The sequence below is a fragment of the Drosophila erecta genome, unplaced genomic scaffold (genome assembly GCF_003286155.1).
Source record: "Drosophila erecta strain 14021-0224.00,06,07 unplaced genomic scaffold, DereRS2 tig00000126-arrow-pilon, whole genome shotgun sequence".
NCBI classification, from domain to species: domain Eukaryota; kingdom Metazoa; phylum Arthropoda; class Insecta; order Diptera; family Drosophilidae; genus Drosophila; species Drosophila erecta.
In genome coordinates this window covers 4,871,801-4,886,344 of record NW_020825209.1, presented here as the reverse complement: position 1 = coordinate 4,886,344, position 14,544 = coordinate 4,871,801, and the positions used below count along the sequence as shown (strand labels likewise).

General features: G+C 37.5%; 1 protein-coding gene across 2 annotated transcripts in view; it reads right to left on the bottom strand.

Annotated features, from left to right (window-relative positions):
• Positions 1-14,544, bottom strand: part of LOC6550139 (partitioning defective 3 homolog) — a 35,862-nt gene that overhangs the window by 18,885 nt on the left and 2,433 nt on the right. The gene's annotated exons all lie outside the window — the stretch shown is intronic.

The following is a 14,544-nucleotide window of genomic DNA, read 5'->3' as shown; positions in this document are numbered from 1 at the left end:
CACAGATGCATGCGCAAATAAATGTTAAGTTCGTTCACCATTTCACCCAATTTTCGATGGCTTTTTGAGTGTTTTGATTTGTTTTTCGTTCCGTTTCGATTATTTCGGTTTTGTTTTGTTCTATAGCCAGTCAAAATAAAAAGAGGTTCAGAAGTGGGTGGCAGGTTGTAATTGTTGCGCTTCGATGACCTCAAGGTCGCCATCTCTTCTCACCTACTGATTTCAATTTCAATTTAAATCAAAATGGGCACAATCACTTAATTGGCGCCATCTACACTTAAAGTTTACTTCGGGGCGACATCTATCGGAAGTGATCAAACAATTGCTTTAAGCTGTAGTCTAAGGACAACACAGTGGTTAGTTGTAGCAACAGAATAAAAAAAAAATTCAATAAAACCGACATCAATTAAAAGTAAATTGTATCTGACTTACGATACTTTCTTTTGATTAAAACATACTTTGGTGATCGTATACTGCTCAACCTAATAGCGCCATCTTGGCAGTCAACTACTAAACTAACGAAAAACGTCCGCTGAAGCCATATGGCGTGTTGGTGGACTGTGTAAAATAGTCGGTAAAATGTATGTAAGTTTCTGTAGGGCGATCATTTGTTTGGAATTTTAAAAATATACACAAATTACAATTTTTAAATTAAAAGCTTGAAGAAAAACCGGCTTTTTAAAATTGAAGTTGTGTAAAAATGTATAAGAATGTATAAGTATAAAAATTAGCACTTTGTTTCCATTCGATTTTCCTTTGTTTTTAAGGAAACATAGTACTGAATCTATTGTCTTTGGTCTTTTGTTTCTTGTTCTTTCTGTGTCTCGTCTCCAGACATAAATAATTTATTAGTTTTTGGCATTTGTTTGGTTTCCCCGCTGTCCCATTTACCCCAATAATATTTGTTGTCTCCCCCTCGCGTATTAGGTATTTTGTTGATTTTTGTTGTTTTTTTTTCGGGGGGCTGCAACATACATCGATTGGTTGGCGCTGATAAGATATGGGAGCTATGACTTGGGAGCCCAGCCTAGTTTAGTGTGGTGCAAGTACATAGACTGGAATCTCCGCATTCTGGAACTAGTACTCAACTACGACTCACTGCACCCATGGCATGTGTCAGCTCGGTGCTTGCATTTCATTTGTCAGTAGAAATAAATGCTCGTTCAAGTGGGTCATCCATACCGCATACCTGTTCGTAGTGCCCCACCAACTTTTGTTTCAATTAACTAGCTGGTATCTTACCTGCAAGTAGATAGAAATGGAAAAGAAATTAGTTTTAGATTACCGACACTTTTTTAGGGGGTAGGCAATAAATTGGAACAGCGATAATAAGTCTATGATATGTTTACAAAACTAGGTTACACCTATTCTTTTCGATAGGTGCTCTAGTTAGATATTAAAATGAAAAGCGTTGAATCATCGCAGAAATATGTGGGCTTCAAATAAAGATTATAAATAAACTTACATTTAATTCAATTTTCTTCCTCGTATAAATATAGGTTTCATCTAATATATTTATATTCATATGAAGTAATATATAAACTTGAAATGTATTTACCTATTCTTTGTTAAGCATTAAGCAAAGATAAATTAGTCATGCATGTTGCATCTCCCAAATATATAGAGTGTGCGTTCTATAGAGTGAACCCTCTTTGACATTCTCTATTAGAAAACTTCCTTCTCTCAGATCAACATAAATGAATATAATACCTAGATCTCCATTGGCGTTATACATATAAATGTTATACATATGAAATGTTTTTATCGTATATTTACTGTAGCGGTAGTGAACTCCCCCGTTTTTTTCTTAGCCTGTTGCTCCGGCCACGTCTCATTTCATTTGACACTCTCTGAATCTTGTGGACCATTTGTGCGGCTTCCTTTCTGCTTTTCACCGCTCCACTCCACTCACCATCACCTCCATACCACTCCGCCCACCCCTCCAACCTACCACCACCCACCACCCACCGCTAAGTGGATTTACTGTCGCTGCGTGCGCTTTATTAGCCACCGTGCACCAGTTGGTCGGCGGATGACGATGTCTCGTGCTTGCGCTACATTTTCATGCAAGAAGCAACAACAACCAGACATGGAGGGAAAAGTAGGGGGACTACGGGGAGGATGACATTTGGGAGGGGGGTGGAAAGAGAGAAAATGTTTTTCTAATGTCAAAGACACGATCAATTACAAGCGGCTTAAAGTCGGCGGCTCGTGACTGCCCGCTGTTGTTGCTGCGGTTGTGTGGTTACTGTAGTACAGTGAAAACAATTTGTACAAGTTTTTGGGAAAATATCATTACGTGTTTTTTAATGTTCCTTAAGCCTTAGAGCACTTTGTCAAAGTCATGTTAATAAATAAATACTTATTAACTTATGATTATACAACTTATTTAAATGTTCCTGTTTTAAACTTGACTCGTAATATTTTACAATGCTTCCATTATACATGAGGCGTTGAACCAGATTTAGCTGACACTGCTGGCGTAATAGAACTGTATAATTTCATAATTAAAGGTACCACTGTACGCGGCCGTTGCGGTCGTGTGTTGGGGGTGGGGTCCCTATATGGATGGGATTGCGAGGGAGCCGTTGCAGGGGAAATCTTTTGGGAGCCGCACTCAAGTCGCACTTTGATTTGACACGCAGTGAGCGAGGGAAACGTGAGAGGAATGGCAGTGTCAAAGGCAGGGAGCTCGAGAAGAATGGGAATGGGTATGGGTAGGTATGGGTAGGTATGGGTAGGACCAAAACTAAGCCAAAACCAAGCCAAACCAAACCGAACCAAACCCAAGAACCCAGCCAAGCCAAACCCCTGACATTTTTGAGCGAGTGCCTGACGTTTATTTATGCATCTGCTTGCTCTGAATTTTAAAATGTGCAGAGTATCCTGGATTCCTGGGGATGGATATTCCGTGTGAGAAACTATTTAACTAATGGAGATGTGTGCATAGGGAATGGCCAATATAATTCTGGGAAAAGCCATGAAATTTAAGCCACATACAAGGCACGTAAACCGAATATTGATGAGAGATTTGAAATCAGATCTATTACACATTAGATGATTTATAAGTTTTGAATAAAGTATGTATAGCATTTTGGTTAGCTTATAACACTTATCTGATGAGTAATACTTCCCATTAGTAACATGATCTAATGATTCCTCATTATTTGTGCCATTTCAAGCACTTATCTTGTATTTTCCTCCAGTTTTTAGCCAAGTCACTTAGCGCCAGCGAAAAAATCGAAGTAATACAAAAACTGACCCAGAAAGGCAACGAAAAAAAATATCTAGAAAATACTAGACGCTCCTAATTGTAATTGTCTAAGCGGCTTGGATTGGGTTACATCTTCCTCCATAGCTAACAAAAAACAACATAAAAAAGAGAAAAAAACGAAGTTAAAACTAAAACAAGACAACAATAAACCAATCGGATATTGCGCAAGCTTAAATTGTTGTTTTCATTTTAGCCTGCGTAGTTTTTTGTATCTTTGTTGGTTATTTTTAATGTGTGTGAATTTCCGCAATGCCATCAACATGTTAAAAGGGGCGATGAAAGTGGGAGGGGAGTCACCGGGGGTCAGAGTTCATTACAAAAGCTCATTCGATCGTGGTTATGCAAAAGACAAGCCAGAAAGAGATAGGCATTTCGAGTGAAAGTGAGACGGCAACAGGTGATGAAGAAAATGAAAAAGCCAAGACAGCGACAAAGAAAAGAGACGACGGAAACGCATTTATTTCAAGGCAAACCAGCTGGAGATAAAAGTTGGAGATGTAGCTGCAACTTCACTCAATCAGTCAATCAATCATCCAATCAATCAAGTGAATAAGGTAAGGTAATCCCATCAACTGGGTCCCCTCAGCAAAACCACAAAGACAAAGCCGAACAACAAAGCGCTGAGAAAACCGAACAGGGTGAACTAAAAAATTGTAACTTTAAAATAAAAAGTTAGAAAATATTTCACTTATTTAAAAATATCACATATATTAATTCATTCTTAACTTTGTTTAACAATTGTGGAATATTTTAAAAGCCAAACTATTACAAAACCGTATTATATTCAATTTCACGGGTGCCTACTGTATTTCGTAACTGGATGCCACTTTGGGGTTTTTTTCTGACTGTTCTTATTATCTTTATTCTTCTTCTGGCCAAACAAAAGCAAAGATCGGGTGGAGAAATGCAAGATGAAGAAAGGCTTCTTCTTATTCTTATTCTCCACATCGCTGAGGTATCCAAAAACAATATAATTTATTGTTTGCGGAATTGAAAAAAGAGACGACACACCACACACGCACAAAGGAAAAAAGAGTAAGTCGAGATTTACATTCATGTGTGTCGCATGACACAGAATGCAGACGTACACTGAGAAACAGCGATAAGTTGTTGCGGAACTGGCAAGATAAACTAATTTGTTTATTACCAGGAAATACGATTATTGGTCACATTGTGTTTCATTTTTCCATTTGTTCAAATTTTTCAACTTTTTAAATAACTTACAATAATGATATTTTTTGATATACACATTTTATAAGCTTTTTCATAAATTTTCTGCCATTCTTGAGGCCCCACTGTAACAACGTAGAAAGCGTTAAATGTAAGCTTCCTTTTTCAGACACTAAACAAACCCAAGACAAGCAAACCAACAAACAAAAGGATCGCAATTTCATGCTAAATGCCACTTAAATACGTACTTCAAATAGAACTACAACAAAGCCCCTTTCTATTATACCCACACCATACCATTTTTATATGTCTGTATACAGATATATTCCCTGGCACACCCTCTTTTTATTTGTGAATTGTAGAGACCTGCAATAGATGAGAGTATTCCGTCTCAGGTCGAACGATTCCAGATTCCAGGAATTCTTTCGAACGACAGGGGACACAACATTAAACCGAAATTAGAAGATACTTTTATGGGCTTGGTTTCTCTGCTTTGCAATCATAAACAGTATTAATGTTACTGTGCGGGCAAATACACATTTTTGGGCTAGAATTCCGGCTTCTCAAAACTCTCAAAGGAATGATCAACCAAAAGAAACCCTGAACCAAGACAACCCTGTGCAAAAGTTCACACCATTTCATAAGCTGGCTTGCGCAGGCCAAAAAAAATTAACAAATATTTCAACACAAATAAAATAACACAGCTGAAATATGAAAATATACTATGCACAATGGCAACTACAACGCGATGACAAACTTCTTTTATCTTTCCTATTTTTGGGTTAAATAAGAAAAAGGTTTTTATATAGAAATTAAATTTACTCTTTTCTGGTAGTTTTTGATTGTTCATGGAAGTGAAAGAAGTGAATGACCAAAAATGCTTAGAAATTATGATGGGCGCAGAGTGGAAGTGTTTGTCTCTGCATTCCACAAAAATAAATGGAAAGTGTTTGGGGACTTTTAGGCAATAAATAATTTCAAATGAAAAGCAAAATAATTGTTTAACTGAATTTTTTGGAAGATAATCAGAAGCTGAAAGCGTTTCATTTTAAATTGAATTTTTTCTTTTTACAATGTTATTTAAAGATAGTCACAAAAAAGAAGCCTACAATATAACGTAACTATGGTTATATGTTGTACATGTTAAAATGATGTGTAACTTATTAAGAAGCCACTTATTAAGCCAAAGAAGATTTTCTGCCGTTTCCTTGATATTTGACCGCCGATTCGAAGTCAACGCGTGCAAAAAAGTATGGTTGTTGTTGCTAAGCAATTTCAAGGCCAGGCCAGAGTTGTTGTTAGTTTTATTGTTGTGGCATGTGGGTGCATTGTACACACACCTTTATTTCCATACATACAAGTGTACATGCACGTATAAGTTAACTACAGTTAATACAAAACAATATAAACAGCTTACTAATCAATAAATAATAAAATCTAATAACAATAAATACGAAACAATATTTAACCAGAATTGCCTAAATAGTAAATAACAAAATATTTAACAAGAATTGCAACATTGTTCAGTTCAATAATCTAAACATCCGCTCAAACGTCGCAAATGCCACCAACAGCGTCCGTTGTTTGTCTTGCGTGCGCACTTTCGGCCCTTGACGACAAATTGCTTACTTTGCAGATCATGGTCAGTTCAAACCAGATCTGCAGAGCTCTGCCGCGTCGCTGCCTGACACCCACAGCTAGCTTAGGGAATTCTAAAAACCCTTCTGTTTAGTCACAAATTAGAGTTGAATAAAACCACAACGAAATAAAGTTTCTGAGTTTTTAATTAAACGGGAAATTAATTTATATAAATGTGCCATAGCCTGCTCAATTGGAACGACTCTTTCTCTTTGTCCGCCATTTGCCGCTAGCCGTCGAGTTTGTCGCCACAGTCTTTCGTTTTGCGAGAACGCAGAGTGAGCAAATGAGAGAGTCAAATGAGCGGCAGCCATGCAAAAAAAGAGCGGCGTTGCTCCCTCTCTCACTGCGCAAAGAGCATCGCCCCCGCTAAAAGTACAGTGATACCTTTGCATCTCTAACCAGAAATAATAGCAATACAAAATAATAATTATATAAAAATATACATGTTAATTGTTACAAATTGCATAAATTGCACTAGAAGTTTAAGCCTTCTCATTAAACAAAAATCCACCTTATCGAGCACTGACTGCCTACAATTAATTAAACACGTTGGGGAGGCAAGTGCGCAATTTAGATTGGGAGTGGCCCAATTGCGGGGGCTCTTAGAGGGGCTTTAGCTATCGCCGTTGCCTTTTGCGGTTTGGCTCACCTTCCTGCCTATTTTTCATTTTCATTCAAAGGCATTTGCACGTGCAGCGCCTACGAAAAGCGGTCACGAAATAAAAGCAAAATAAAAACCGAAAAGAAGCCAAAGTCGAGACAAGACTATCTTTACAGCCTTTTGCGAAGTGGCCTTCATCATCGACATTCTTTGGCACTGCCTCTTATTTCTCTCTTTGGATGAATCATTTGTAAAAATTTCACGTCTCTATTTTTGGTATATTTCTAGAGGAAACACCTGGATAAATACAAATATGGGGAGATAAAGGCGATAGGTAGTTTTATTTATGGGGAAATATACAAACTTGTGACTCACACTCGGCCAAATGTTAATTTCCGGCTGACATATGTCTAAATACATCTACAACAGCGTTTATTAATTGGAGCCGAACAAAAGCTGTTCCAAAATTAATGGCTACGTTTGTTTGATTTCTGGAAGTATCGCCTTTCATTGCCCCCCAAAAAGCTAAACTGAAACTGACCTAGCCCAAAATAAAGGCGCAATCCCAGCTTTTCGCCTCATTTTTTGAACTCAATAACCGTTGGCTGCCAATTCACTCGGCATTCCAGCCAGTCAAGCTTGGTTTTTTTTGCATTATTTTTACTTTGCATCATCGAGAAGAAAAATGCTGTTTTTGTCGATTTCTACTACTTGCTTATTTTTGCCTTTATCACCGAAACGTGAGCGACGTTCTGCTTTGAGTCTTACGTTTTTGGTTATTACACAAATTGAAATTGAAATAAAAACGTTAAGAAAACAAGCACATGAACTGTCCAGACGAAGATGAGTATGCCCTACAAAGTGGTATTATAGAATATGTATACATTTCGTCATAACTATTCACAAAATAGTTGACAACTTTTTTTTAATCATCTCTGTTAGGTTGAAACCTATGTATTTACTTGATATTTATAGATTTTTAGGACTGCGTTGCCACGTCAGTCGAGAGTGTGAAGGGCTTGAGAACTGCAACAGATTTTGTCTGGGTTTTTGGTTACCCGGCGATTGAGTTGGCTGGAAATTCAGCAGAATGGATTCAAATGCAATGGAAGAGAACCCGGGGAATGAAGTGCAAAAGTTGACCAACCAAACAACCGTTTGCGAGTGTGTATGAGTGTATTCGTGGGTACTTTATGGTTGATGAATGGTGACGCTGCGACTGTCGATGACTGGCGATGGGCACGGATATGGTTACGGTACGGGTTTGGGTAGTTGACCCAAGCCAACCCTTTTGGCAAACACTCGCAAAAAATAAATAAATAAAAAAGATACATTCCGATATGTGCCTATATCAGGCATGTGCGATCGCCATCGGTTGAACACTTTTTGGGGTACGGTATATGCTACACAACATGCTATATTTACACGATAAAGGGGTCCGATCGAAAGGATAAGGAATAATGAGCAATGAATCACACGAAATCACAAGCAAAACGAATTGAAGGTCTTTAAATGGAAATGCAAATGAAGCTTTTGTATGGCTAATTATATACAAAATTATTTTAATAAATACTTTATTTAAATAGGGATTAATTTTTGAAATTAATTAAAAAGTCACCAACTTAATGGATTTTGGTATACTTATTGCTTATTTGTTAAGTTTTGGATCAATTTGCCGATATGTTTGACTATCTCCTATTTATTTTTACAATTTTTATCAGTGTTATAGAGACCGTGTTTATTTCGCGCTTACTCATTACCCGAAAACGTCACGTTGCTGCACAGAAACGCTTTTGTGCAACGAAAAAAAGAATATATAAAAAAATAGACCGGGAAGAGGGCGGCGGCGGTGGAAGGAAGGTGCCACGCCCACTCGAGCTCCACTGACCAGCAGATCGTTGCATTGTTAAGCGTTGTCGGTTTATTTGTTTTCGACTTATTGCCACGTTTTTTAGATGACAAAACAAAACCAAGCTAGTTTGAACAAAGCTCAATAAAAAAATTGAAATAAATAAACAAAACACAAACTAAATTGAAAAGCACGAAACGGGAACCACTTCATAAGGAAAAGCGATTATTCAATGGGAGAAATTGGATAAAATTAATAGAAATGTAAATTTTCCTGAAAATGATCCATAATCAGTATACTTGTAGTTTGGTTACGTGTTAAGAAGATGGTGTGATAAAATGGAATAAAGTTATACTTTTCATCTTATTAGCAACTTGATTAATAGAAGGATAATTATATACAAAATTACGGCCCAGCGAATTTTATGCTAAACAATTATTTTGTAATATCTTTTTGAACAACTTCAGCCTGAACTTGAACTATTTGGCCAATATTATGCACTTGACCCCAGGGTTCCCCTTCAATGGAGCTTGTCGACACACACGCACTGCCACCTCCCAATTCTATTTTTTTATTTTTTTTTATGATCTTTTGAGCCACCTTGGAGACCTAACCAAGCATGAATATGACGTAGAGTGCTGCTCCCCACCTTGAACTCTCTTTACTTCTCATTAATTCGAATGATATAATTATAATAAATAAGGTAAAGTCAGAGTGGGGTTGGTGGGTGAGTTAGGAGTCAATCGTTTTACCTTCGTTAGGTGTGTTTCGATGTTTCCGCCACCGTAAGCTTGTCCAATAATAATATTAACCAATTAATTTGCATTTGGCCTGTTTGTTTTGCCATTGAAAGGCGTCGTTGCAACCTAAGCAGCAGCTGCTGCTCCCTTTTTCCCCCGCTACACATTAATGGGTATTAACCCTCGTATCCTGAAATGCATCCCAACGTGCACATGAAAACGGAAGCGGCACCAAACCAAACCCATCTGGAGCACACGAACCACCGCAATTGGGAAGTGAACCACCAAAATAACAAAAAAAAAAAAAACAAAACGAATATACACAAGGGAAGGGGGCGGCACGAATGGGGGCATGGCAGCGGTGGGGCGGTGGGTGCACACACACGTGCGTGACCAAAAATAGATACTCAATTAGTGTGGCAATAAAATGTTTTGTAATTCTACACGATATGATAAAAGTGCATTCTGGGCTACACTTAAAAAAATATATACATGAAAACTAAAAAGCAAAGTAAGAAATATATTTTTTCGAATTTGTAAATATTTGTAATGAAAAAGTTCATCTTTGAGCTGGGTCCACCCTAAAAGTTTATAGAACGAGTTCACATGCAAGCAGATTGATATAGATGACATTGTAGACAGCGAAAAGCGGGAACTTTCATAGAGAATGCAACTCGAGGCAGTAATTTCCTAAAAGACAACCAAAAATCGTGCACTCGTGCCAGGCATGCAAATGCAACTCAAATGTGTCCATTTACACCCCGACTTCTCCGTCGTAACGCCATCATAACCCCTTTCCTTAGCACAACATCGCATCCAAATTTGAGTTTTTGTCCCCTTAAAGGGGAAAACAATCGAGTGCAAACAATAGTACGGGAACAATAAAGGGGATACAAAAACAATACCTCAATAAATCGATAGACGAAAAGTGCAATAAATTCCAAATCAATGACGAATTCTCGTGACTAATACAACATATTATTGAACACTGTGAAAACGTATTATCTACTAAAATATAAAACGCTATAAGAAGTAGGCAATGATAAACTCCTCCTTGATTGCTTTAGATTTCCTTTCTAGTGAAAACTGAAACCCAATCGTTTTAGTACGTGGAACCCTCTGCAATCGAACCATATTCAGCTAGTTCTTTTCTGAGAAACTCAACTGACAATTGGAATAGTAATTCCATATCCGATCGATCGCTGCAGCTTGTAGAATAATAAAATTAATCGAAGAACCCGTAGGCGAACCATGTCTGCGATATCGCCTACTGAGTGGGTGTCACTTGAAATTATTTCCAATTTCAATTACACACAAATCGAGCTAGAAACTAAATACTGGATATATTGTGAGTGGAGAAACGATAATTCAATTGAATTTCTCGCTCCCAATTTGGTAGCGTGGCCAAGTGAATCAGCCCACAATGCACTGCAATAATAATATCTATGGCTTGGATAATATGGCCTGACTATATTGAAAATGACGCAGGCAACTGCTATTTTGTTGTAGCCAGTTGTTTTTGCCACAACTATATATATATATAAATTAAAAATATATACATATATACAGAATGGAGAAACGTACAGACGTGTAATCAGGTTGTTGTCATGCCAACCGACAAAACAGAAACTATTATAGCTGCAGTCACAACCCCCAAGAGTCGAGTTTTACTGAGTTTGAGTCTGAGTTTGGGTATGGGTATGGGTATGGGTTTGGGCTCGAGCCTACATACTATACCACATATACGATATACGTAGTACAGTGCTACCTGACGGCCGACGAAAGGCGGCGAGGTTTTGGGGGCGTGGCCAGGGGCAGGGGTTCCAGTGAAGTCAGGCATTTCATTATATTGCACTGACTTGTTTGCGATAAGGAATTTTGATTGGAGTTCTTTGTTTTTCAGCGTTTTACTTGATACTCTTATTTCATTTATTGAAATATTAATATATATATTGGTTAGAACAAACATACAATATTTAATTAAACAAATTTATTCTCGCAAAGAAAAAATTCAAATCCAATTGATTTTTCTCCATTTTCTCATTCTGGCCACATTTTCTTTTAGTTTCCCAGGGGCAAGTGGGAAATGCAGATGCCAGTGGAGATTATCTACGAATGGGTGGGGTGGACCGTACGTGTGCGTGTGGTAGGTCCACCTTAAATGGTTTCTACTTTTTTTTTGTATTGGTCAGCTTGGTGGAAGGCCCGTCACATAGCCTCTCATAATTGGCTTGCATTTTTCATTTCGACCAACAGCTGCAAAAATGTTGTATCTACAATGTTCAGGGAAAAGATCTGAAAGATCGCGGGTGGAAACGAAGATAATGCCCAATAATAAAATTGACTAAATTAAGAATAAATAATTTCTATAGGTTTTAAATTTCAAATTCATACATCGTGTGGCATGTAATAACAGATTTTCAGTGAATCAAAATCATTATTAATATCCATTACTTCGTCTATTTCTATATGGAATTCCGGGCATTTCCGACCTTCAGTCCATACTACAACCGACATTTCGCCGTTCAGCCAAGCCAGCGAATGCCAGCGAAATTCTAACGAAATTCCATTGGCCATAAAAAGAAACTGGCCAAGGTGTTTGCCGCTTGGATTTATCGATTATTTGCCATTGTCAAAGCCTGGCCCCAACATAAAATCGCATATAACCCCTTCCGCTTTTCCACTCATAGTGTTGCTACCATATTTTCATTGTAATTATTGACTTAAACCAATTAGAGCGCACTTAAAATACGCTAACAATTAGTAGCGTGAGTAGAAAAATCAAAAAATTTAAACGCAAACAATGTGCAAGGGAGATGGCAGCACTGGAGCGAGTGAGAGAGCGAAAGAAGAGAGCTGGATATATTTTTTTATGACTAAATAATTTACAAATTGTGCAAAACTGGTTTTTGCTGCTGCCGTTGTTGCCGCTTAATTTCAAGAATTCAGCAACAGCGACAGAAAAATGCTCAATGAATTTTTTTCTTCATCTTGGGCATATAAGCTGTATTTGTCTGTATTTTTTGTACACTCATATGTATCCCTGGTTTCCCAGGCAAACAAAATAAACAGACGACGAACGAGTTGAGCTTTGATAACACGTAACGCCCACTAAAATCGAGCTCGAACAAAGGAATCGCAAGCGGGAATATCATATTGCTCCTAAACCAAATGGCAAACTAATCATTATGCGAATTTTGTAGGTTGCGATTCGGATCAAATTCGTAGAATTATAGCTGACTCCTAAAATGTCAGTTTCAAGTTCATTACTAGCAATGTAACGAATGATTTATCAACGAGTACACCCTTTTAGTTTTGATATTTCGAAAGTTAGCTAAATTAGCTATAGTATTCGTTATAATTCTAATTTTTAGTCGTGACTTACAGTGTTTACTCCATTTTAATTATTTACATACGAAGTTACTGGTAAATTCTTCTAATGGATTTCGATTTACTATGGAACAGTATGGTTAGGATTATATTTTTTGTTCATAATTATCTTCTTCAAATTTTAAGTACTTCATATACCAATTTTCACCAATGTTCTTCCATTAAATTCGAAGTTACAATGGAACAGTATTGTCAAGATCCCAATTATCTCACATTTGGAACCGCATATGCCAAAAATATTAATGTTTTATATCTTCCTTTACAATAGGTCAGTTGGTATCACTCTATGCTCTTTTTTTTTATCATTTTGTAGTTCTTATACCCCTCTTATTCCAATTCACACCACACACACAATGTTAACTTTGCACATGTTGGCAGCAAAAGATAATGAAACGAAAAGCGAAAAACAAAACAGAGCACTAGAAACAAAAGACTGCGATCGCACAGCTGCAAAAAAATACGGATTCGGAATAGCAGAAATATATGTATGTATAAAAAATACAATAGTTCTCATGTGCCGAAGAATTTGAAGTGCAGCTAGCTGCAAGTCATTCGATTTCGTTGATCTTGCAAAAAAACAAAATGAGTGAACAGTCGAGGGTAAAAGAATAGTATTCATCAGTACTCTACTTTCAATTTAAAATTTTCATATACCTAATATGGTGATTGTGGTACACTATCTTTGGATTCTCCTTAGATATTTTTGAGATCTATTCAAGGGGTTGTTCCTTTAAAAGTTGGTATAGTAAACATATATTGCATTTGCATGCAATTGCATAATTAGCAGGTTGGATTTTTGGTCTGCAATTGGACGGCGCACGTGATCGCGAAATGGAAAGCGTCTTATCTGTTGGTAGCACCACCACTGCCCCTCCGATCTGTTTATTTCCCCCTTTCTTTTCCCTCTTTTGGCTCTTGCACTTAATTGCAGCTGACACAGTTTCGCCTTTTGGCCAGACATTGAAAGCAAACAAAAATTCACACACGTTGCAACAGATCGGAGCTCCACACAGGTCCCCATCGCCATTTCCAGACCCCCTCCAAATGCTCGCCGGAAATGCAATGCAGAAGACTTTGGTTTCGGACTATTTGTGGTTTGGAAAAACGCCTAATTAGTGTAGCTTTTGCTCTAAGCTGCAATAAAGAAATTATGGCCTTTAAGACTAGTACTTTCCATTGCCTTACACTTTCTACTGGAAGAATGAATTCAACTCTATTAAACAACGCTTTACTCTTTTGGAAATCAGAATAGACTGTATTTTCCAATAGAACCCTGGTTTAATTTACAAACTTCCTGTAAGAATCTCATATTCGCTCGTTCATGGCTCTATAATATATTCTTATAGGAAGTTCAAGATTCCCAGGGCGCTTCCCATCTAAATTATGACTTAATCGTTTCGGCAAGCAAAGAAAAACACAACTCATAATCATTATCAAAATAAAGGAAAATAAAGAACAAGAAATACATAAAAAAAAAGGGATCCCCCGCACACCGAAATTGATTTCGAATCAGAATTTTCCCTGGAAAATTCAGGTGGAATCGGACGAACCCTTCCCTCGAACTTTTGATTAATTATAGAGGACCCCAACGAATTTCAGATGTTATTTCTGATTAATTAAGGGGTCTCCCTCCTTGGGATTTCTCGCCCTGTAAAGTGCATTTCTTGACCCTTTTTCCCCTCTTCTTTTTGGGGTTACCTGGTTGACTCGATCGGAATCGGGTTCAAACGAGTTCAAAATGAAATAAAAATGTTCTTATGATTCCGGACTGACTTTTATTATAATTCGGGTCTTCTGTTCTGTTGCTTGTTTGAGTTCTACTCTTTCTTCTCCGATTTGTTGCTTGTTGTTATCATCTTGTGATGTGTTCTTCTCCCTG